Source organism: Microcaecilia unicolor, chromosome 10, assembly GCF_901765095.1.
Source record: "Microcaecilia unicolor chromosome 10, aMicUni1.1, whole genome shotgun sequence".
Taxonomy (NCBI): domain Eukaryota; kingdom Metazoa; phylum Chordata; class Amphibia; order Gymnophiona; family Siphonopidae; genus Microcaecilia; species Microcaecilia unicolor.
Genome location: NC_044040.1, coordinates 19,946,479 through 19,972,149, shown reverse-complemented (window position 1 = coordinate 19,972,149; position 25,671 = coordinate 19,946,479). Strand labels below are relative to the sequence as shown.

At 45.7% G+C, this 25,671-nt stretch overlaps 1 protein-coding gene across 1 annotated transcript in view; it reads right to left on the bottom strand.

Annotated features, from left to right (window-relative positions):
* The window catches only part of SND1 (staphylococcal nuclease and tudor domain containing 1), a 1,412,868-nt gene that overhangs the window by 588,673 nt on the left and 798,524 nt on the right, over positions 1-25,671 (bottom strand). The gene's annotated exons all lie outside the window — the stretch shown is intronic.

The following is a 25,671-nucleotide window of genomic DNA, read 5'->3' as shown; positions in this document are numbered from 1 at the left end:
GTATTTTAAAACATGTTATACCTCCCCTATCTGGAGAGCTTTGCATACCAATGCCTGCAGTATGGAAAACCAACTTCTAGATCTAGAGGCTACAATGATCGAAGCAGACTTGGATTTAGTGGTAGTCATGGAGATGTGGTTCACATAGAGCAATGACTGGGATACAGCTATACCTAGCTATAATCTATTCAGGAAGGACAGGGTAGGGAAAAAGGATGGCGGAGTGGCATTATATGCTAAGAATAATATTAAAGAGACAACTGCAGGACACATGGGGAACGATAGAAGCACTGTGGGTTCAACTGGAAAGAGGGAAAGAAAAATGTATTTACATCAGAGTAATAGACAGGTCACCTTCATATTCAGAAGAAATGGACAAAGACTTAATTGAAGACATCCACAAGACAGCTAGGAAAGGGGAAGTACTATTGATAGGTGACTTTAATATAACTATGCTGTGAAATTGTCCAGAAGCAATGGGATCTTGGATTCCCTACAGGAAGACTTGTTTCAGAAGTGGGTAATGGAACCGATGCGGGATGGAGCTATTCTGGACCTAGTGCTTACAAATGGAGAGAACGTTTCTGATGTCACGGTGGGAGACCATTTGGCATCTAGTGATCACCGCATGGTGTTCAATATTAAGACAGAGGAGAGGGTTTATTCAAGAATGAAAGTCCTGAATTTCAAAAGAACTAACTTTGCTGAGATGGGGGAATTTCTCAAGGAAGAGTTAGGATGGGAACAGCAATGGACAAGACTGAAAGGAGCTATTTTAAAGGCAACTACACTTTATATTAATAAATTACATAAAGGAAAGAGGAAAAGAAGGCCGCTCTGGTTCTCGAACATAGTAGTAGTACTACTACTACTACTACTATTTAGCATTTCTATAGCACTACAAGGCGTACACAGCGCTGCACAAACATAGAAGAAACACAGTCCCTGCTCAAACAGCTTACAATCTAATAGACAAAAAACAAAGTAAGCAAATCAAATCAATTAATGTGTACAGGACGGAGGAGAGGAGGGTAGGTGGAGGTGAGTGGTTACAAGTGGTTACGAGTCAAAAGCAATGTTAAAGAGGTGGGCTTTCAGTCTAGATTTAAAGGTGGCCAAGGATGGGGCAAGACGTAGGGACTCAGGAAGTTTATAGTAGCCATAAAGGTAATGGAAAGGAGATTAGCCTTCATGCATTATAAAATGACTCAGAAAGAAGAAGCTAGGCACGAATACCTGGATGAGTTAAGAGAAGCTGGAAAACCTGTCAGGAAAGCGAAGAGGCAAATGGAAGAAAAGATAGCTAATATGGTAAAATTGGGGGATAAGACATTTTTCAGATATGTAAGTGGCCAGGAGGAAGTGCCATAATAGCATTGTGAGGCTCAAAGCTGAAGGGAACGAATATGTGGAAGCTGAACTGCTTAACAATTATTTCAGTTCTGTGTTCACGGATGAAAGGCCGGGGGTAGAACCGCAGAAAACAAATGCAAATAGGGATGGATGGATGGTTAACCAAGACCCATTCTCAGAGGACTGTGTTGATGAACAGCTAGTTAATGAGGAGCTAGTTAAACTAAAAGTAGACAAAACGATGGGGCCTGATGGGATACATGAGAGTTTGCTCAAGGAATTTAGAGAACTTCTGGTGGCTCCGCTGACTGACCTCTTCAATGCTTCCTTAGATTCCAGAGTGAAGGACTGGAGAAGGGCAAATATGGTCCTTTTGCACAAGTGTCGAAGTAAGGAAGAGGTTGGGAATTACATATATGTCAGTCTGACCTTGGTGGTGAATAAACTAATGGAAACGCTTCTAAAGCAGAGGATTGTGAGGTTTCTTGAATGGAATGCAGGACACGAGGCAGCATGACTTCACTAGAGGCAGGTCGTGTTAGACAAATCTGATTGATTTCTTCGACTGGGTGACCAAACAGTTGGACGTAGGAGGGGCGCTAGATCCGGTGTACTTAGATTTCAGCAAAGCCTTTGACACAATTCCGCACAGTTAACTTATAAATAAATTTGAGTACCCTTGCTATGGGACCTAGAGTTACTGACTGGGTTAAAAATTGGTTGAACGGAAGGAGACAGAGGGTGGTGGTAAATGGAACTTGCTCTGGATATAGGGATGTTATCAGTGGAGTGCCGGAGGGATCGGTCTTGGGACCGGCACTTTTTAATATCTTTGTGAGTGATGTTGCGTAAGGGCTGTCTGGTAAGGTTTGTCTCTTTGCGGATTATACCAAACTCTGCAACAGGGTGGACACCCCAGAGGGTGTGGATGACATGAGGAAGGACACAGAGAAGCTTGAGAAATGGTCCAATATTTGGTATCTGAATCAGAGGGAACAGTACAATATAGATGGTGAAGTGCTTCTGTGTACAAAGGAAGAGCGGGACTTGGGATGATTGTATCTGATGACTTAAAAGTTTCCAAACAGGTAGAAAAAGCGACGATCATAGCCAGAAGGATGCTTGAGTGCATAAGGAGAGGAATGACCAGCAGGAAGAAAAAGGTGATAGTTTCCTTGTACAAGTCTCTGGTGAGGCTCCATTTTGAGTAGTGTATGCAATTCTGGAGACCACACCTACAGAAAGATATAAACAGGATGGAGTCGGTCCAGAGGGTGGCTACAAAATTGGTAAGTGGTCCCTGTCATAAAACATATAAGGACAGGCTTATGAACCTCAATATGCATACGCTGCCTGCCTGCCCCGGTCCATCTACCCCAGCTTGCTCCAACCTGCCTGATCCTGCTTCTCCCTGGCTGCTCCAGTCCAGCCTGCTCCAGCCTGCCAGATCCTGCCTCTCCCTGCCTGCTCCAGTCCACCAACTACAGCTTGATCCAGTTTACCTGATCCAACATCCTCCTGCTTGCCCCGGTCCAACTACCCCAGCTTGCTCCAGCTAGCCTGATCCTGCTTCTCCCTGGCTGCCCCAGTCCAGCCTGCTCCAGCCTGCCAGATCCAGTCCATCGGCTCCAGCTTGTCCCATCGGCTCCAGCTTGTTCCAGTTCAACTGATCCAGCCTCTTCCTACTTATTCATCTTCTCCTGCCAGCCTGATCCTGCTTCTCCCTGGCTGCTCCAGTCCATCGGCTCCAGATTGTTCCATCGGCTCCAGCTTGTTCCAGTTCATCTGTTCCAGCTACTTCCTGCCTGTTCATCTACTCCAGCCTGCCCGATCCTGCTTCTCCCTGGCTGCTCCAGTCCATCGGCTCCAGCTTGTTCCAGTTCAACTGATCCAGCTACTTCCTGCCTGTTCATCTACTCCAGCCTGCCTGATCCTGCTTCTCCCTGGCTGCTCCAGTCCATCGGCTCCAGCTTGTTCCAGTTCATCTGATCCAGCTACTTCTTGCCTGTTCATCTACTCCAGCCTGCCCGATCCTGCTTCTCCCTGGCTGCTCCAGTCCATCGGCTCCAGCTTGTTCCAGTTCAACTGATCCAGCTACTTCCTGCCTGTTCATCTACTCCAGCCTGCCCGATCCTGCTTCTCCCTGGCTGCTCCAGTCCATCGGCTCCAGCTTGTTCCAGTCCGTCTATTCCAGCTTCCCCCAGCCTCTCCCAGTCCCTGCTCCAACTTGTTCCAGTCCCCTGACCCAGCTTCTCCCTGCTCCCTCCAATCCATCTGCTCCAGCCTGCTTGCTCCAGTCCATCAGCTCCAGCGTGTTCCAGCCTGCCTGTCCCAGCTGCTCTAGCATGTTCCAGTCCAGCTGCTCCAACGTGTTCCAGTCTGCCTGAACCTGCATCCCCTGCTAGCTCCAGTCCTTATGCTCCAGCCTGCCTGTTCCAGTCCACATGCTCCAGCCTGCTTGTTCCAGTCCATCTGCTCCACCATGTTTCAACTCGCCTGATCCAGCCCCTAGCCAATCAACCTGTCTGCTAGCCAATCACCTGTTCCCGCCTGCCTGCTAGCCAATCAACCTGCCTGCTCAGCCATTGACTTACCTACCTGCCTGCCAGATTTTCAGCCATAGACTTACCTAATCGCCAACCCAAAACCAGCCATTGACTTACCTACCTGCCTGCCAGATTTTCAGCCATAGACTTACCTAATCGCCAACCCAAAACCTTGCTTCAAGCCCTATCTATCTGCCTAATACTTCAGTCATTACAGACTCACCCACCAACACTTGTTAACTGCTCAACACCTCAGTCACTATATAGTCACCTGCTACACCTCAGTCACTACCTATGGCCCCTGTCCATGTTCTCTTCCTTGCCCTGTCCCTTCCTAATCTTCTTTCCCCCCCACTCCCACTGTCTACCATTAGAACTACCCGCTGCCCTCCCACCCTGCCCGCAACCACAATACCCTATTCACCTCCATCCCTCACCTCACCATCCCTCTTGTCCCCCTCCTCCTTCCTGGCTCTCAACCTTCAGCACTTCCTTCCTGCCATTAACCCATCCCCTTTCCTCCTAAGTACACCCCGTCTTCGTCGCCTTCGTCGCCCGACCTCCCCCACCCTCCTCCGCACTCTCTTGCTCCTCCTCCTGCTATCCGCAGGAGACATTAACCCTAATCCGGGTCCCCCCCACCTGTCCCCATCCTATCCTTGTGAACGGTCCCGGGATGTTTCCAATCTCGTCTCTATTCCCCTCCTTCCCCCCTCCTCCCTCCCCTTCTCATGCGCCTTGTGGAATGCCCACTCAGTCTGCAACAAACTGCCTCTCACCCACGATCTCTTTATCTCTCGCTCCCTTCAACTGCTCGCCCTAACCGAAACCTGGATCTCCCCGGAAGACTCTGCCTCAGTTGCAGCCCTCTGCCATGGAGGCTCTCTCTTCTCCCACACGCCCCGCCCAATCGGCCGCGGCGGAGGCGTTGGGCTACTACTATCACCCTCCTGTAGTTTCCAACCCCTCCACCTACCGCAATCGCACTGCTTCCCATCCTTCGAAGTCCATTCCATCCGGCTATTTTACCCGCTACCACTCAGAGTGGCAGTCATTTACCGCCCCCCGGATAAATCCTTCCCTTCCTTCCTTACCGACTTTGATGCTTGGCTCTCTGTCTTTCTTGACCCCTCATCTCCGTCCCTCATTCTCGGAGACTTTAACGTACATGCTGATGACCTATCCGACCCCCATACTTCTAAGTTCCTCACCCTAACATCCTCCTTCAACCTCCAGCTGTGCTCCACCACCCCTACTCACCGTGACGGACATTGTCTTGACCTCGTCCTCTCCTCCTCCGGCTCACCCTCCAATTTCCACGTCTCAGCTCTTCCTCTCTCCGACCATCACCTGATCACATTCACACTTCTTCACTCCCCCCCCCCCCCTCCACCCCGTCCAACTTTAACCACCACCTCCAGGAACCTCCAGGCTATTGACCCCTCCACCCTATCATCTACTATCTCTAATCTCCTCCCCTCCATCACGTCCCTCGTAACTGTCGACACAGCGGTCTCCGCTTACAATACCGCTCTCTCCTCTGCTTTGGACACCCTCGCGCCATCCATCTCCCGTCCCACAAAGCGCACCAATCCCCAGCCCTGGCTGACTCCTTGCATCCGTTACCTTCGCTCCTGCACCCGATCCGCTGAGCGCCTCTGGAGGAAATCTCGTACCCTTTCAGACTTCCTCCACTACAAATTCATGCTATCCTCCCTCCACTCCTCCCTATTCCGTGCAAAACAGGACTACTACACCAATTGACCAATGCTCTCAGCTCCAACCCTCGTCGTCTCTTCACCACCCTAACTCCCTCCTAAAAGTGCCCCCCCGCTCCTACTCCCCCCTTCTCTCTCTCCTCAATCACTGGCCGACTACTTCCGCGACAAAGTGCAAAAGATCAACCTTGAGTTCACGACCAAACCTCCACCTCCCTTCACCCTTTAACCCTCTCCCTCAACCAACCTACCCAGGTCTCCTTCTCCTCCTTTCCTGAGATCACCGAGGATGAAACTTCCCGCCTTCTTTCCTCCTCGAAATGCACCACCTGTTCCTCTGATCCATCCCCACCAACCTACTCAACACTATCTCCCATACTGTCACCCCCCGCCATCTGTCGCATCCTCAACCTCTCTCTCTCCACGGCAACTGTCCCTGACACCTTCAAACACGCTGTTGTCACACCTCTCCTAAAAAAACCTTCACTTGACCCTACCTGCCCCTCTAACTACCGCCCCATCTCTCTTTTACCCTTCCTTTCCAAATTACTTGAGCGCGCCGTTCACAGCCGCTGCCTTGATTTTCTCTCCTCTCATGACATCCTCGATCCACTTCAATCCGGTTTTCGCCCTCTGCACTCGACAGAAACAGCACTCTCTAAAGTTTGCAATGACCTGCTCCTGGCCAAATCCAGAGGTCATTACTCCATCCTCATCCTCCTCGATCTTTCCGCCGCGTTTGACACTGTCAACCATGATTTACTTCTTGCCACGTTATCCTCTTTTGGATTCCAAGGCCCTGTCCTCTCCTGGTTCTCCTCTTATCTCTCCCACCGCACTTTCAGGGTACACTCCCATGGATCTTCCTCCACTCCCATCCCACTATGTGTTGGAGTTCCCCAGGGATCTGTCCTTGGACCCCTTCTCTTCTCAATCTACACCTCTTCCCTGGGCTCGCTGATCTCGTCTCATGGTTTCCAGTATCATCTTTATGCCGATGACACTCAGCTATACCTCTCCACACCTGACATCACCGCGGTGACCCAGGCCAAGGTATCGGCCTGTTTATCCGACATCGCGGCATGGATGTCCAACCGCCACCTGAAGCTGAACATGTCCAAGACCGAGCTCCTCGTCTTTCCTCCCAAACCCACTTCTCCTCTTCCTCCACTCTCTATCTCTGTTGATAACACCCTCATCCTCCCCGTCCCATCTGCCCGCAACCTCGGAGTCATCTTTGACTCCTCCCTCTCCTTCTCTGCGCATATCCAACAGACTGCCAAGACCTGTCGCTTCTTCCTCTTCAACATCAGCAAAATTCGCCCTTTCCTCTCTGAGCACACCACCAGAACTCTCGTCCACGCTCTCATTACCTCTCGCCTTGATTACTGCAACTTACTCCTCACCGGCCTCCCACTCAGCCATCTATTCCCCCTTCAATCAGTTCAGTACGCTGCTGCACGTCTTATATTCCGCCAAAACCGATATACTCATATCACCCCTCTCCTCAAATCACTTCATTGGCTTCCAATCAGATATCGCATACAATTCAAGCTCCTCCTCCTTACCTACAAGTGCACTCAGTCTGCGGCTCCTCACTACCTCTCCACCCTCATCTCCCCCTATGTTCCCGCCCGTAACCTCCGCTCACAGGACAAAGCCCTTCTCTCAGTACCCTTCTCCACCACTGCCAACTCCAGGCTCCGCTCATTCTGCCTTGCTTCACCCTATGCCTGGAACAATCTTCCTTTACCCATACGCCATGCCCCCTCCCTACCCATCTTCAAATCTCTGCTTAAAACTCACCTCTTCTATGCTGCCTTCGGCGCCTAACCGCTCTAGATAGACAGAATGCCCCTATCTATCCACTCTATCAGATTAACTGTTCACTCGTCCTCTAGATTGTTCACTTGTCTTTAGATTGTTCTCTTGTCTTTTAGATTGTAAGCTCTTTGAGCAGGGACCGTCCTTCTATGTCTAAATTGTACAGCGCTGCGTAACCCTAGTAGCGCTTTAGAAATGCTAGTTAGTAGTAGTAGTAGTAGTAGAAGAGGGAAAGAGGAGATATGATAGAAACATTTAAATATCTCAGGGACATTAGTGTACTGGAAGAGAGCCTTTTTCAAATGAAGGAAAACTCTGGAATGAGGGGGCAAACGATGAACTTAAGAGGAAATAGGTTTAGGAAGAATCTAGGAAAGTATTCGTTCAGAGAAAGGGTGCTGGAAGCTTGGAATGGCCTCCCGATGGAGGTCATGGAGACGAGGACTATATCAGAATTTAAGAAAGCGTGCATGTGGGATCTCTTAGGAAAAGGAAGAGTTAATGGTTAGGAAGGATGGCCAGACTGGATGGGCCATTTTATCTGCCATCATGTTTCTATACCTCCATTCCTCTAGGCTATACATATTCAGGTCTTCAAGTCTCTTCACATAAATCTTTTGATGCAAACCCCATACCATTTTTGTTGCCTTCTGCTGAGCCGCTTCAAATCTTTTTATGTTCTTAGTGAGATATGGCCTCCAAAACAGGACACAATAGTCTACGTGGGGCCTCACCACTGACTTGTACAGGGGCATTAACACCTCCTCTTTTTTCCGCTAGTCACGCCTCTCTCAATGTAGCCTAGCATCCTTTTGGCTATGGCCACCACCTTGTCACAGCATTTTGCCACCTTGAGATCCTCACACACTATCTTCTAGTCTGTGCATATCAGCCTTCACCCATTACTATTTATTGGTCTTTTGGACTTCTACACCCCACGTGTACCAGTTCGCACTTCTTTGCATTAAATTTTAACTGCTAAACATAAGACCATTCCTCTAATTTTTTAGATCCTTCCAGGATGTCCACTTTGTTGTAAATCTTAATGTCATCAGCAAAAAGGCAAAGTGTTTCTTCTAACCCTTTGACAATATATTGAATAGAAATGGCTCCAGTACCAGTCAATGGTGCACTCCGCTACTCATCTTTCTGTCCTCTGAGCGAATTCCATTTACCACCACCTTCTGTCATCTGTCAGTCAACAAGTTTTCAATCCAGTTCACCACTTTGGGTCCTAACTTCAGCCCACCGAGTTTATCCATCAGCTTCCTATGAGGAACCATGTCAAAGGCTTTGCTGAAATCTAAGTAGACTAGGTCTAGCACATGTCCTTGATCCAATTCTCTGGTCATCCAAAGAAGTCACCACGTTGCCTTGGATCTTGTAACCCATTGGATTCCAGAAAATTCACTCTCTTTTCCTTCAGCACCTCCATTACTTTTCCATCCACCGAAGTGAGTCTTTCTGGTCTATGGTTTTCCACTCCTTCACTGTCACCATTTTTGTTGAGAGAGACCACATCTGCTTTTCTCCAATCCTGTGGAACCTTTCCTGTCTCTAAGGATTTATTAAACAAATCTTTAAGAGGAACTATCAGAATCTCTCTTAACTCTCTCAATAACCTGGAATGGATCTCACCTGGTCCCAGGGATATGTCCACTTTCAGTTTTTCCAAGTTGTTCATAAACATTTTCTTCCATAAACATGCAATATCTACTCTAGTCCCATATATACCTTTGTCAGCCATCTGTTGTCCTTCTCCAGGATTTTCTTCCATAAACACTGAAGAAAGTATTTGTTTAGCACATCTGCTTTTTCCTCATCGCTCTCTATGTGGCAGTTCTCCGCATCTTTCAGTCTTACAATTCCATTTCTATAGTCTTCTTCCTTTCCTCAACATATCTGAAAACAGTTTTGTCACCATCTTTACACCTCTAGCCATTTTCAGTTCCACCTGTGCTTTTTAACAGCCATATTTCTCTCCTCGCTTTTTAAAGTTTTATCTTATATATTCTTTTCTGTGTTCCTCTTCTTGTGGTCTTCTGCATTTTCCTGAACGCTACTGCTTTTGCCTTTATTTTTTCAGCCGCATACTTGAAGAATAACCGCTTAGATATGCATTTGATTGATGGTATATCAAATAAAGCTGACCTGTGGGTAGGAGTGATCCTCAGAAGCTCCTGCTCTATCAGCAGTGCAGGTTCACAATGCCAGTTCTGACCCCTAATGGTATTTTCATATACTGCCACTAGGACTCGAGCTATTAAATAAAGAGCTTGAGGGACCAGAGAGTTCAGTAGTCTGTCAGCTTGGTCTTGGAAGAGCCACATCAGTTGGTGCTGAAAGGCTATTGGGATAGGGGGGTGTTCTTTGTGAGGCACCTATGGCAATTGACATTCCAAATAGCATACAGATTTATATTTATTTTAAGATTTGCTATATCACTCCTCCGGAGGAACAAATCGAAGCTGTTTACAATGCTAAAATAAAGGGCAGCAGTAATTGCATGAACGCTATCTGCGGTTGTGACAGTGAATGATAATTTCTTGTGCACGAACTACAAGTGCCATCAATGGCCATAACCCGCCCCGTTCTCTACCCCTTTATTACGGTAAGCAGTTATCACACGAATCAGTGTGTGTGGTAAGTGCCACGGTCATGTTGCTATTTCACATGGTAAACGCTTACTGTGCTTTAATAAACAGACCCTAAAATGTAATAAATTCCATTGTCTCTTCTTTTGTAGTGGTTGTCTCCATTCACTCTGATTTTTCTCCCTTCCCCTAGTCGTCTTATAGTAATCGATGTCCTCATCTCTATGAATAAACAGAGAGGGTGAGCAAGAGTTTCTAAACCAGTCTCGCTTTCAGAATATCCATGATGAATATACATGGTTTTTTGTTAGCGTACAACTGAGACAGTGCATGCAAACAGATCTCAAGCATACTCATCGGTACATCCTGTAAATTAGATTGATCTGTGGCTCTCAAGAACTAACTGGCCACTCCTGATTGAGAGAGAGAGACTAAGAGGCATATTTTCTATGGAACTTTGGAAGGCTAAGTGCTTTGAAAATATGCCTCTAACGCTATCCATATTATATACAAACATCCCTTTTTAAAGAACTACAGGGCATTACATTTGTTGAATGATCAATTCATTTTCAAAAGCTGGCTTTCCACTTCATCTTAAGGTTGAACTTCCACCTAGACACATGCCTTTATTAGACTGACCGAGAAATACGACAGCTCTCATGTATGTATTGTGACCGCTGTGTATACAAGTTGGCCCCACTGCGAGAAGATCTATGAAAGGCAACAGAAAAACGCAAGGGTGAAATCTGTCTGCACTGACAGCAGTCAAGATGATGAATTCTTTAAGAAATTCCAGTATTTCAGCTTCATGCAAGTCCATTAAGCGCAATTTTCCTTTCTAAACGTAATGGGGTACAAAAGCCATTGAACAGCAGATCACACCCCTACTTTTTCTAGGCTAGTTGTGCAGTCTAACCTGCTATCAGTTAGCCAACAATTCACTTACTCTCTTTTGAAGGGCTGGGACGTGGCAAGGTAGTGCGGTTTTCAAAATTCATAGCAGGGTAGTAAAGAAAAGGAATAGGATTACATAAGTATTGCCATACTGGGAAAGACCAAAGGTCCATCGAGCCCAGCATCCTGTTTCCAACAGTGGCCAATCCAGATCACAAGTACCTGGCAGAAACCTAAACAATAGCAACATTCCATGTAGAACCCCAAAGAGCAGAAGATTCTAGAATTCTAAAGAATAACAAGATTCCATGCACAATTTCAAAGTGTTTGGCAACATTCCATTTAGAACCATACTGGGAAAGACCAAAGGTCCATCAAGCCCAGCATCCTGTTTCCAACAGTGGCCAAACCAGATCACAAATACCTGGCAAGATCCCAAAAAAGTACAAAACATTTTATACTGTTTATCCCAGAAATAGTGGATTTTCCCCAAGTCCATTTAATAACGGTCTACGGACTTTTCCTTTAGGAAGCCGTCCAAACCTTTTTTAAACTCCGCTAAGCTAACCGCCTTTACCACATTCTCTGGCAACGAATTCCAGAGTTTAATTACACGTTGAGTGAAGAAAACTTTTCTCCGATTCGTTTTAAGCAGACTGAAGAAAAAACTTGTATAAGGTTTTGGCAAAGTATATTTTCTGTTTCCATAAAAATGTGTACATGAGGTATTGCATGTTTGCAGAATATGAAAGACAGCTTACTAATTAATCCTGGATCCCACCTTTATACTAAAAGGAAATCCAAGTAGTTGAATAGAAATGATACATTTATAAGGCTGATAAATGTTTTAAAATGCAAGATTTCCATGCAGCTAAAGTTCCATCCTCTGAGGATTTCTTTTTTTTTTTGAGGGCTCACATAAAACGTCATTTCTACTTGATGACATCAAGGTGTGTGTGGGGGGGGGGGAGAGGGGATGATACTTTTCATACTGGTCCAACAAACGTATCCAAAGATGCTTTGAGGTTTTGAGAGAATGAGCTCTTAACGCCACTCAAGTCCTTTCAGTTGATTCAGATATAAAATTCTGCAACCTACAAAGAACCGGGTCTTCCCCAGAATCAACACCATTACCAGACTCCACACGCTTTAAATAACTGGTGAAAAGTATTGTCCAAATGCATTCTGGAAATACGTTAATACTCTATTCAAGTAGAATGTATGATTTTCCATGTCATTAGCACACCTGCAGTATTATTTATGAAATCCAGACACATCAAAAATATATTCCATAAATTTAAATTATTAGTCAGACAGACTTAGGGACTGCCACCTAGGAGTGAGCAGCATAGAATGGATCTCACCTTTAAGACGTACCAGACCTTGCCAAGTGACCCAGACTGGCTGGCACTTATATGCTTAAAGAAAAATCATACATAAAATAATCTTTTTGGTGTGTCAGGATTTGTTTGCAATATCTAACAGGGATGTGCATTTGTTTGAAATGGTGGGTTTTTGTGTGTGTGTGTGGTGGTGGTGGGGGGGGGGGGGGTTCTATGTTACAAAACAACAGAAAAAAAACAAACTTGAAGGTATCTCCCCCCCCCCCCCAATTGCTCAGTAGCTGAGGAGTAGCCTAATGGTAAGTGCAGTAGACTTTGATCCTGGGGAACTGGGTTCAATTCCACTGCAGCTCCTTGTGACTCTGGGCAAGTCACTTAACCCTCCATTGCCCCTGGCACAAAATAAGTACCTGAATATATGTAAACTGCTTTGAATGTAGTTGCAAAAACCTCAGAAAGGCGATATATCAAGTCCCATTTCCCCTTCCCCTTATGACATCACAATATCAGAAGTGAGCCAAGTATCGGGCAATCAAGCCATTGTGACATCACTGATGAGGTTGGCTCTAATTGGTGGAATGAGTGGAGGAGTAGCCTAGTGGTTAGTGCAGTGGACTTTGATCCTGGGGAACTGGGTTCAATTCCCACTGCAGCTCCTTGTGACTCTGGGCAAGTCACTTAACCCTCCATTGCCCCTGGCACAAAATAAGTACCTGAATATATGTAAACCGCTTTGAATGTAGTTGCAAAAACCTCAGAAAGGCGGTATATCAAGTCCCATTTCCCTTATTTATAAATAGGTGAACAGTACTGAAGAATAGGGTGCATGATTAGCACAGTGGGGCTCATTATTGACAACATTGCCCCTGGACTGAAGTGAGGAGTAGCCTAATGATTCATCTAGTGGGCTGAGAACCTGGGGAACCAGATTCAATTCCGACTGCAGCTCCTTGTGACTCTGGGCAAGTCACTTAAACCAGTGTTTCACAAGTCCAGTCCTGGAGAACCCCCTGCCAGTCAGATTTTCAGGATATCCACAATGAATATGCATGAACTTGCTTTGCAAACACTGCCTCCATTATTTGCAAATCGTTTTCATGCATATTCATTGGACCGGACTTGGGAAACCACTGACTTAATTTTCCATTGCCCCAGCTACAAAAACTTAGATTGTGAGCCCACTAGGGACAGAGAAAGTAGCTGCATATAATACATGTAAACAGCTTTGGTTGTGCCAGAGAAAAGGTGGTATATCAAATCCTAGTACCTTTTATTCTGAAAATGAAAAATTCCATCAATGACACAGGACACTAAACAAAATGAAAAATTTTAGCCTGCACACACATAATGTCACACACACACACCCCAGTTTCGGGATCAGGAGCCAGGCCAGAAACAGAACCACAGATCTCCCTATTGTATCTTGCTTTGCTATTCATAATGACAAGAGGCTGAGTACCCCTCTCAAAACCCTTCACTGGCTCCCTATCCGTTTTCGCATCCTGTTCAAACTTCTTCTACTAACCTATAAATGTACTCACTCTGCTGCTCCCCAGTATCTCTCCACACTTGTCCTTCCCTACACCCCTTCCCGTGCACTCCGCTCCATGGATAAATCCTTCTTATCTGTTCCCTTCTCCACCACATGTCAACTCCAGACCGCGCCTTCTGTCTCGCTGCACCCTAGGCCTGGAATAAACTTCCTGAGCCCCTACGTCTTGCCCCATCCTTGGCCACCTTTAAATCTAGACTGAAAGCCCACCTCTTTAACATTGCTTTTGACTCGTAACCACTTGCCTCCACCTACCCTCTTCTCCTCCTTCCTGTACACATTAATTGATTTGATCTGCTTACTTTATTTTTTGTCTATTCGATTGTAAGCTCTTTGAGCAGGGACTGTCTTTCTTCTATGTTTGTGCAGCGCTGCGTACGCCTTGTAGCGCTATAGAAATGCTACATAGTAGTAGTAGTAGGAGTAACCTCATGGTTAGTGCAGCAGACATTGATCCTGGGGAACTGGGTTCAATTCCACTGCAGCTCCTTGTGACTCTGAGCAAGTCACTTAACCCTCCATTGCCCCAGGTACAAATAAGTACCTGTATATACTATGCAAAGCACTTTACATGTAGTTGCAAAAACCACAGAAAGGCGGTATATCAAGTCCCATTTCCCTTTTCATAATATTTGAGTTTCCCCACTGCTAGATACGGAATGAATTTTACTTGCCAAAAATAGTCAAAATGAAAAGTTTTTCTTCTGTATCTGCATTTCACTACAGCAGAGTTAATTTAGTGTTTGTCATCTCTGACAGAAGATATTTCACTGGGTTTCCATTTTCTCCACTACATTCTGGTTATGGAGATGTTAAAGCCTTATGGTGCCTGTGCTCATTACTTATTGTGCTGGGAAATCACAATAAAATGCATTCAGACAATAACGTACATGATTTCTCAATTAACCTACATTATTTGGCAATAATGTTTGTTACTTGGGGATTTCACAAATTAGCACACAAACCAGGCTTGTTGTGAGTTAAATATCATGAGCTGTATCACATGCGTATGCGAATAAATCATTACTAAGGCAATGAAGTAACATGCCTGGTATACAGTGGCGCTCCGACCCTAGCTGACACCCGGGGCGGATCGCCGATGCGCCCCCCCCCCCGGGAAAATGACACCTCTCCCCCCCCCCCCCCGGGTGCACGCCGCTGGGGGGGGGGGGGGTGCCGTGGCGCGCGCCTGTTGCCCTGTCTCCAAGTTCGCAATTTGCTTGTGTTCACTGCTCCCTCTGACTCTGCCCCGGAACAGGAAGTAACCTGTTCCGGGGCAGACTCAGAGGGAGCAGTGAACACATGCGAACTGCGAACTCGGACTGAGACAGGGCAACAGGCGCGCGCCGCGGCACCCCCTCAGCGGCGTGCACCCGGGGTGGACCGCCCCCCCCCTTGGTATGCCACTGCTTGTATAAAAATAAAAAAAACTTCTCCCAAAAAGTCAGCACATCTCAAGGAGTGTAGTTAACTGTCCATCTTGAGTGTTGCTAAGCTAAGATGCCTGGCAATGCTACCAGCCCACAATATAAGCCTACTCATCCTCGCCACCAAAACCCTACACGGGCAACATCAGGTCCTTGGCCACATCCCAGTGCATCCACGTGTATTCTTGAGCCTCCTGAGATTAAGGGTCATCCCTGACCTCCAAAGCCCAATTACAGTGATATTTGAACACAGTCTCCTTCTTCCTAGTTTAATAAATTACACAGGAGACCATATTATTCTACCACAGCTTAATAATTTAGGCCTCTGTGACTCTTAACCAGCAGCGCAGCCTACAGGCATCATTTAAAACTGCGCTACATGTTAAGATTCTAACCCATCATGGTAATATGCTTCCAGCGATTTGTGCTTTTATTTAACTCTCTGCTGCCTATACCTGTTACCCTGAAGAAGACTTCCACAGTAGGCCTGAGTGCTGCTTTTAGAAATCAGCAGAACCACATTAAAGCAGGGGTAGGTTAATTTAAGAACATAAGAATAGCCATACTGCATCAGACCAATGGTTCATCTAGCCCTACTACTACTACTATTTAGCATTTCTATAGCGCTACAAAGCGTAGGCAGAGCTGTACAAACTTAGAAGAAAGACAGTCCCTGCTCAAAGCGCTTACAATCTAGTAGACAAAAAATAAAGCAAACAAATCAATTAATGTGTAGAGGAGAGGAGGGTAGGTGGAGGCGAGTGGATACAAGTGGTTACGAGTCAAAAGCAATGTTAAAGAGGTGGGCTTTCAATCTAGATTTAAAGACGGTCAAGGATGGGGCAAGACGTAGGGGCTCAGGAAGTCTATTCCAGGCATACGGCGCAGCAAGACAGAAGGAGCGAAGTCTGGAGTTGGCAGTAGCGGAGAAGGGAACAGATAAGAAGGATTTATCCAGGGAGCGGAGTGCACGGGAAGGGGTGTAGGGAAGGACGAGTGTGGAGAGATACTGGGGAGCAGCAGAGTGAGTACATTTATAGGTTATAGCCTACAGAGGTAGGATTTAGCCCAGTATCCTGCTTCCAACAGTGGCCAATCCAGGTCACGAGTACCTGGAAGAAACCCAATTAGTTGCAATATTCCATGCTACCGATCCCAAGGCAAGCAGTGGCTTCCCCCATATCCATCTCAATAACAGATTATGGACTTTTCCTCCAGGAACTTGTCCAAACCTTTTTTTTAAACCCAGATACACTAACCGCTGGTACCACATCCTCTGGCAACAAGTTTAAGAGCATCACTATTCTTGGAGTGAAAAAATAGTTCCTCTTTGTTTTAAAAGTATTCCATGTAATTTCATTGAGTGTCCCCCCCTGGTCTTTGTACTTTTTGAAAAAGAGTGAAAAATCAATTCACTTTTACACATTCTACCCCACTCAGGATTTTCAAAACCTCGATCATATCCACCCCTCAGTCGTCTCTTGTCCAAGATGAAGAGGCCTAACCTCTTTAGCCTTTCTTCATATGGGAGGAGTTCCATCCCCTTTACATTTTGCCTGCTCGTCTTTGAATTGTGGTTGCTCACCTCCCTTGCTTTTGACACTGGAACAATCCAAAGACACGGCAGGAAATGGGTTAACGACAAAGAACCAGCAATAAGCCCAGTTTCAGAGCACACCTACCTACTGTACCTGAATGTGGAGGAGTGGCCTAGTGGTTAGGGTGGTGGACTTTGGTCCTGGGGAACTGAGTTCGATTCCCACTTCAGGCACAGGCAGCTCCTTGTGACTCTGGTCAAGTCACTTAACCCTCCATTGCCCCATGTAAGCCGCATTGAGCCTGCCATGAGTGGGAAAGCGCAGGGTACAAATGTAACAAAAATAAAATAGATACTATTGGAGATTCTACATGGAATGTTGCTACTATCGGAGATTCTACATGGAATGTTGCTATTCCACTAGCAACATTCCATGTAGAAGGCTGCGCAGGCTTCTGTTTCTGTGAGTCTGACGCAGGACGTCAGACTTACAGAAGCAGAAGCCTGCGCGGCCACACTGGTGATCTGCAAGGGCCGACTTCTACATGGAATGTTGCTAGTGGAATAGCAACATTCCATGTAGAATCTCAAATAGTAGCAACAGTGGAGGAGTGGCCTAGTGGTTAGGGTGGTGGACTTTGGTCCTGGGGAACTGAGTTTGATTCCCACTTCAGGCACAGGCAGCTCCTTGTGACTCTGGGCACGTCACTTAACCCTCCATTGCCCCATGTAAGCCGCATTGAGTCTGCCATGAGTGGGAAAGCGCGGGGTACAAATGTAACAAAAAAAAAAAATGTAACCCACCCTGAACTACAACTGAAAAGGTGTGAGCTAAATTTAATAATAAATACAAATAAAAATAATTATAGATAGACGCAAAGGAAAGAGGATGTGAACAAATTTGAAACTGAGATACATTAGCAAATAAAGATAAAGCCTCTAACAGGGCCTTTAATAGCTGTGCCATTTACAGAGGTAGGATTTAAAATCTCATTACACAGGATCTCATTTCCTACCGTGTTGTATTACACAATCAATGAATAAAAGACAGGAAAAGAACGAAGATTAGAAAGAATAAAAAGGGGGGAAAAATGAGAGAAAGCACGAACCATGAAAAGGAGAGGGGTACAGGATAGAAGCGAGAGTGAGAAACAAAGGACAGCAAAATGCTGCAGCCCAGCGGTAAACTTGCCCGTATGCCACAAGTCATTCATCCTGTTCAGCAGAAATGCACAGCTAGCGAAGCTTCTCTTAACAGAACGTGATTTGTGCTAAGTTCCAGCTGATTGCAGCTTCTGAGGTTTTCCACAAAATACCTTGTGGAGAAGTGCTGGCTGACTCCCTAGATCTTTCCCCTCCCCTTTTTTTCACTCAGACCGTGATTTAGTAGTCGGATAGGGAGCTGATTAATAAACGGATCCTCCCAAATGAGGAGAGCAGGTTTTTGCGCCCGTCAGCCACAGCTACCTACCCTAGGTTTCCTTTTAATACCTTCCACATGCTGTTTCATCATAATGAGAACCTGCTGGTATCCTAGGAGCAGACTCTGTGGGTGTTGTGGGTGCTTGAGCACCCCCAATATTGAGAAAATTCCTTGTACGTATCCAGGGAGGGTTTATTTCCATTGGGCTTAGCACCCCCAATAATTTTAAAAAGTTGGCTCCTATGGCTGGTATTGTCTAGTGTAGGCGAACAACCAACAATAATGCTAGAAGGGATTTTTAAAAACTTGGGCGACTAATTACCACTGCTCAACTACACTATTGAAATTGAAACCTATGGGAAAACTCCCTCTGATCAGATTTTTCAACATGTAAATGCCGACAATGATGTTGGTGTTTCTCAATGTGCATCGACCCTCGTTAGGCAACATTAGAGGCATAAAATAAGATGGCTACCATATTATGCTTGCAATGCACAAACAGTGTAATTAGGTTCATAGTAATTCCATACCCCTGAACATCTATAGAATATAAATGTATATTGATTTGGATTCTAGATTTAATTACTTCTCTTTACAAATTCAAGCTTAAGGCATGTTGCGTTCAGGTCGAGAACATGTATTTCCCCTCCCCTGAAAGCTTACAATCTCAAGGGCTAGATTTACCAAAGTAACACTGAAGTGCATTAATGTGGGTTATATGCTTAATTTTAAACAGGCTCCATTGAGGATGCTGGGATGTGGATTAAACAATGTGCATGAAAAATCATATTATGTTTTATTTTTTTTTATTACATTTGTACCCCGCGCTTTCCCACTCATGGCAGGCTCAATGTGGCTTACATGGGCAATGGAGGGTTAAGTGACTTGCCCAGAGTCACAAGGAGCTGCCTGTGCCTGAAGTGGGAATCGAACTCAGTTCCTCAGTTCCCCAGGACCAAAGTCCGCCACTGTAACCACTAGGTCACTCTTCCACTGTTGCTACTATTTGAGATTCTACATGGAATGTTGCTATTCCACTAGCAACATTCCATGTAGAAGTTGGCCCTTGCAGATCACCAATGTGGCCGCGCAGGCTTCTACATGGAATGTTGCTAGTGGAATAGCAACATTCTATGTAGAATCTCCAATAGTAGCAACATTCCATGTAGAATCTCCAATAGTATCTATTTTATTTTTGTTACATTTGTACCCCCGCGCTTTCCCACTCATGGCAGGCTCAATGCGGCTTACATGGGGCAATGGAGGGTTAAGTGACTTGCCCAGAGTCACAAGGAGCTGCCTGTGCCTGAAGTGGGAATTGAACTCAGTTCCTCAGGACCAAAGTCCACCACCCTAACCACTAGGCCACTCCTCCACAACTATTAGTAAATCTAGCCCTAATTTTGTATCATGGCAATATGGGGGGGGGATTGGGTAAAGTGAGTTGTCCAAGGTCACAAACAGGCTCATTTTCAAAGCACTTAGCCTCCCAAAGTTCCATAGAAACCTATGGAACTTAGCCTCCCAAAGTGCTTTGAAAATATGCCTAAAAGTATGTGTAATGTGGACAAGTGAGATTTTTTTTAATGGAAGACTGGAAGATAAGGGCTGAGATAAAAGAAGAGAGGTCTGGGGTGGGCTGAGAGGCTAGAAGATAATGTATCAAATACCTCGACATTTTTATTGTTGGGGATTTTAATGTTCATGCTGACATTCCCACTACACACTGTTCAGTCTCCTTCCTCTCTTTTCTATCTGATGTTGGCATGCTAAAATTATTTCTTGACCCATCCATCGAGCAGGGCACATTCTTGATCTGGTCATTGCCCCTCAATGCTCTATGTTTCATGTGAATGCTTTTACCTTTTACCCTATCTCCTGGTCTGATCACCTCCTTATTTGTTTTTCCATTTACTTTGTCTTCCTTCCTCTTCCCCCCTACATCACCCTTCCTATTTGACAAGACATTTACATGCCTTGGATCCTACACACTGTCCCCTCTGTGTCATCTTTCATCCCAACTGATTTTCCTCATCTCAACATTGAGGAACAATCTGCCTGCTGGAATGATACTCTTAATACATTTTAATAACGTTTCTCCTTTTATCACTTCCTCATGTTCCCGTCTTCGGAAAAACCCATGGTTTCACCAAGGTCTGCGCCTATTAAAACAGTAGCTTAGGAGGGCCTAATACCTATGGTGAAAAAGCCGCACTTCTGCCCTGGCCCGTGTTAGGTCAGCCAACCATACATACAGCTACTCTCTTAAAAAGGCAAAACAATCTTATTTTTCTCACCTTATTAACATCACCTGTTGTCCCAGTAAGCAACTTTTTTCAGGTTAACTCTCTGAGTTCCCCACCTTCCACAGAAATATTAGCCACCTTCTTTCTCTGGAAAGACCTCCCCTGGGGCTTCACTTCGAACCTTGTTTTTCTAAATTTAAGACTTGATTAAAACCCAATTTCTTTGATCTCTCCTTCAACCATGTTTGAAGGTGCATCTCTAGTAACCGGCCACTGTCCTGCGTATTTAATCCCTTCCCCCTATTTCTTTGCACCCATGTAATTGTTTCTTTCCTATATTGAAATGGAATTCCTTTTCTGGAGAAACTACTGCTTCGGCCTGCACGCCAGAAAAAGCAGTATATCAAACTTACTAATAAATAATGTACTAAGAGGATGATAACATGAGGAAGCAACAAGAAACAAATTTAAGAAGACAGCAATTGGGAAGTAGGAGCAGATTTCTACGCTCTGTGACCCGAGGATAGCATGGACAAATCAAGAACAAGTGTGGGGTTTTTTTTTCTCACATTCACCTAAGGGTTGATAGTGAGTAAAATGTCAGTTTGCAACATTATTGGCTTGCTGATTTATTCAAGTAGTGACAAATAAATGTGACTATCCAAAATTATAAAACCACTCTACCTTGATTGTGTGACTGCCCTATTCGGTATGCTAGTATTTGATTTTGACGAAGCGTCACACCTGCATGGAGTGGAAGGTGCGGCTCTGGCCACCTTGTTGGGCAGACTGGATGGACCATGTGGGTCTTTATCTGTTGTCATTTACTGTGTTACTATGTGCTATGTAGGAAAGACAGTGCAATCACATGAGGACAAAGTAGCAGAAGAGAGGAAAAGCGGACAGCAGAGAAGTGAAGCTGTGGAAATAGAGGTGAGCAGAAAAAAAGCTATGAAAGCAGACAGCAGTATGAGGAAAGAAAAAAGGGTAAATTTTCTGTTTAGTTACTGGAACATCCATTCTGGGTAGCTTTATCCTATGATCTTACTATGTGCAAATAAAATACAAAAAAGCTTTTTTTTTTTTCTTTCTTTCTTTCTTTTTCCTCTTGGTGGAGAGGATCTGCTGTCCATGTGCGATAACGTTACTTCCTTCCTGCTGCCTCCTTGAGTCAACAATACAAATTGTTGGTACAGGTGGATGTGGAACACAAAATTATATAAAGGTTTTGACACCCAAGTTGGGAACAGATGACTGCTTTAGGCGCTGAAAAATGGGAAGTGTGCTAAGCGGGACTAAGTTGGGCACACAACCCCTTCTTCACGCTCGTTTATCAATATGGAAAGGGGGCATGTTTAGGGCAAAGAGTGGGTGGAGAAAGGCATGTCCTCCAGTTCAGCACCCGTATTGTATTCCGTAAACGGTGCAGAGCGTGACAACACCAATCTTCCACACCGAAATCTACACAACTATAAACAGCACCCAAGTCAGGGTACTTTGTCTTTCAGGACTCAGACTGTGCTAGTGTGCTCGTCGGAGTTTCTTATGATTCTTGTGATTTTGGTGTGTGCTCAGACCCTGAAGTAACATGTACATAGGCCTAAAACAAGTTTCATGCACCTTAGTGATGAGAAGTGTATAGCCAGGTACAGGTTCAATAAGGAGACCATCATGCACCTCTGCAGACCAGCACATGGAGGGGACATGCCCTGTCCGTGCATACAAAGGTGACAACAACACTGGCATTTCTGACTGTTGGCATGTTTCAAATGCCTTTGGGAGATGCTGCCAGCATCAGCCAGGCTACAGAATCATGCAGCATATCACAGTTCCTAGACTCTTCTCTGAGGAGGGACACACCATACATAACATTCCCCATGCAGGATGCAGAACAGCAGCAGACCATGATTGTATTCCATGAGGTGGCAAGTCTTCCCGTTAGTCCTGGGTGCAACAGACTGCACACACATTGCCATCAGACCACTTGCAGGCAGTGAACCTATGTTTAAAAACTGGTGGTCACACCATTCCTTAAATATGCAGGTGGTCTGCAATGCCTCCCAATTATGGATGTTTGTACCGATTTTCCAGAATCCTGTTATGATGCCTTCATCCTTTCGCAATCTGGCATACATGACACCTTTCAGAGTGCAGAGATCACGGGGGGGAAGGGGGGGGGGGGCTAGGTGAGGGCAACCGCACAACCTATACCCTTTTTAATAACACATTTCTCTGTTTTTTTTCTCCCACAGGTGCGTGGCACCTATGCCCCAGAGTTCTGGAAGGAGGTACATCCAACACTGTTGTGAGATGCTGACACATATACATATTTTCAAAGCACTTAGCCTTCCAAAGTTCCATAGGTTTCTATGGAACTTTGGAAGGCTAAGTGCTTTGAAAATATGCCTCATAATGGGTTTGTGTTTATTCTCTGACATCATCTCTCTTCCTTTCCATGCAGATGACAGTAGCTATCCATTGACGTGGTGGCTCAAGACACCAATAGTCAACCCCCAGGGACCAACTGAGGAAAGAAACAATACTGCCCAAGGACATGGGCAGTCATAGTATAAACCTTTGGCATCTTAAAAAGCAAGATTTTGTTGCTTAGACCAATCTGTGGGAGAGCTACTATACCACACTTCCAAGGTGTGCCAGATAGTCACATCATGATGCATAACTTGGTAATCAGACCCCGCATGCCTGATCTGGAGCAACCAGTCAGGGGGGATGAGGATAGTGATAGTGATCTCACAGATGAGGCACCTCAAAAGAAGCAGCCTGCACAGGCCTAAGTGAAATGACAGGATATGCAAAATACATAGTGCGAAGAAACAGTGTGTTTTAAACCTGTAAAATGTATTGGATATTTTCCTGCCTTGATTATGTCTTGAAGTATATTTCTCCTATTTGGCCAGCAGGTGGTGTTTCTTTGCTGCAATGCTATCACAGAGAACTGAGCGTTTTTTTTTTTTAACACAAGCAGGAAGCAAGCAGCAGTATACTTTTAAATCTTGTTGACTGGGCTCTGATTCGCCCAGGAGCTCATTTCCTTTAGAATGTGCTGAGTTTGCCTCCAGTCTTAGCCCGGGAGAAGAGAGAGACAGATCTCTTTGCTGAGGCTTGGTGAATTATGTGTCCTGATCTTCCCAGGTACTGTTTAGATAGTATACAAGTATTTAGATAGTGTTATAATTGATCCATATTTCAGTTACCTATTATTGTTTGCTGATTGCACTGTTTTTCTGTTCCACTGTTCAATATTTTTAAGAGAATAAACATAATTGTTTGTTTGCCCTGCTTGTTTGGACAGATAAAGAATCCTGGTGGTTTGTGTGTTGGGTCTGTGAATGCTTTCTGGGAACTGTGGGACCACTGGGAGTGTGGCCCCAGTAACCTAGAAATCACTGGGGATAATCTGAGAGTGGGAGACTTGCACAGAGGTAGTTGGGACCCAGTCGATAGGAGGAGAGTGCTAGTGTAGAGCACAAGCAGCAGTTGGCTGTATAGAGGGAGGAGTGATCAGCAGAAGAAAGGAGGTTTTAATGCCCCTGTATAAGACGTTGGTGAGGCCCCACCTGGAGTATTGTGTTCAGTTTTGGAGGCCGCATCTTGCGAAGGATGTTAAAAAAATGGAAGCGGTGCAAAGAAAAGCTACGAGGATGGTATGGGATTTACATTCCAAGACGTATGAAGAGAGGCTTGCTGACCTGAACATGTACACCCTGGAGGAAAGGAGGAACAGAGGTGATATGATACAGACGTTCAAATATTTGAAAGGTATTAATCCGAAAACAAATCTTTTCCGGAGATGGGAAGGCGGTAGAACGAGAGGACATGAAATGAGATTGAAGGGGGGCAGACTCAGGAAAGATGTCAGGAAGTATTTTTTCACGGAGAGGGTGGTGGACGCTTGGAATGCCCTCCCGCGGGAGGTGGTGGAGATGAAAACGGTAATGGAGTTCAAACATGCGTGGGATATGCATAGAGGAATCCTGTGCAGAAGGAATGGATCCTCAGAAACTTAGCTGAAATTGGGTGGCGGAGCAGGTGGGGGGAGGAGGGGGTGGTGGTTGGGAGGCGAGGATAGGGGAGGGCAGACTTATACGGTCTGTACCAGAGCCGGTGATGGGAGGCGGGACTGGTGGTTGGGAGGCGGGAAATACTGCTGAGCAGACTTATATGGTCTGTGCCCTGAAAAGGACAGGTACAAATTCAAGGTAAGGTATACACATATCAGTTTGTCTTGGGCAGACTGGATGGACCATGCAGGTCTTTTTCTGCCGTCATCTACTATGTATGTTACAAGCAGCAGGTGCAGGTAGACCTGAGCAGTACTGGGGATTGGCCCTTCAAAGTGGTCGCAGGGTAACCCCAGGAGGGTGGCTAGGCATTTTGCGGCATGTGGAGGGGCATAATCGAAAGGGACACCCAAGTTTTGATGAGAACGTCCTCGCAAAACGTCCCGGTGGAGGGGTGGGGAAACCCGTATTATCGAAACAAGATGGACGTCCATCTTTCGTTTCGATAATACGGTCGGGGACGCCAATATCTTGAAATTTAGGTCGTCCTTAGAGATGGTCGTCCCTAGACTTGGTCGTTTCTGATTTTCGGCAATAATGGAAACTTAAGGACGCCCATCTCAGAAACGACCAAATCCATGCCCTTTGGTCATGGGAGGAGCCAGCATTCATAGTGCACTAATCCCCCTGATATGCCAGGACACCAACCGGGCACCCTAGGGGCCACTGCAGTGGACTTCAGAAATTGCTCCCAGGAACATAGCTCCCTTATCTTGTGTACTGAGCCCCCCAAACCCCATTACCCACCACTGTATACCACTACCATAACCCTTATGGGTGAATAAGGGCACCTAGATGTGGGTACAGTGCGTTTCTGGTGGGTTTTGGAGGGCTCACATTTACCACAAGTATAACAGGTAAGGGGGGGGGGGGGGAGATGGGCCTGGGTCCGCCTGCCTGAAGTGCACTGCACCCACTAAAACTGCTCCAGGGACCTGCATACTGCTGTGATGGACCTGAGTATGACTGCATAGAGGCTGGCACAAAATACTTTTAAAGATGTTTTTTTGAGGGTGGGACGGGGTTAGTGACCACTGTTGGGAGTAAGGGGAGGTGATCCCCGATTCTCTCCAGTGGTCAAACTGGTCAGTTCGGGCACCTTTTTGTGCCTTGGTCGTAAGAAAAACAGGAC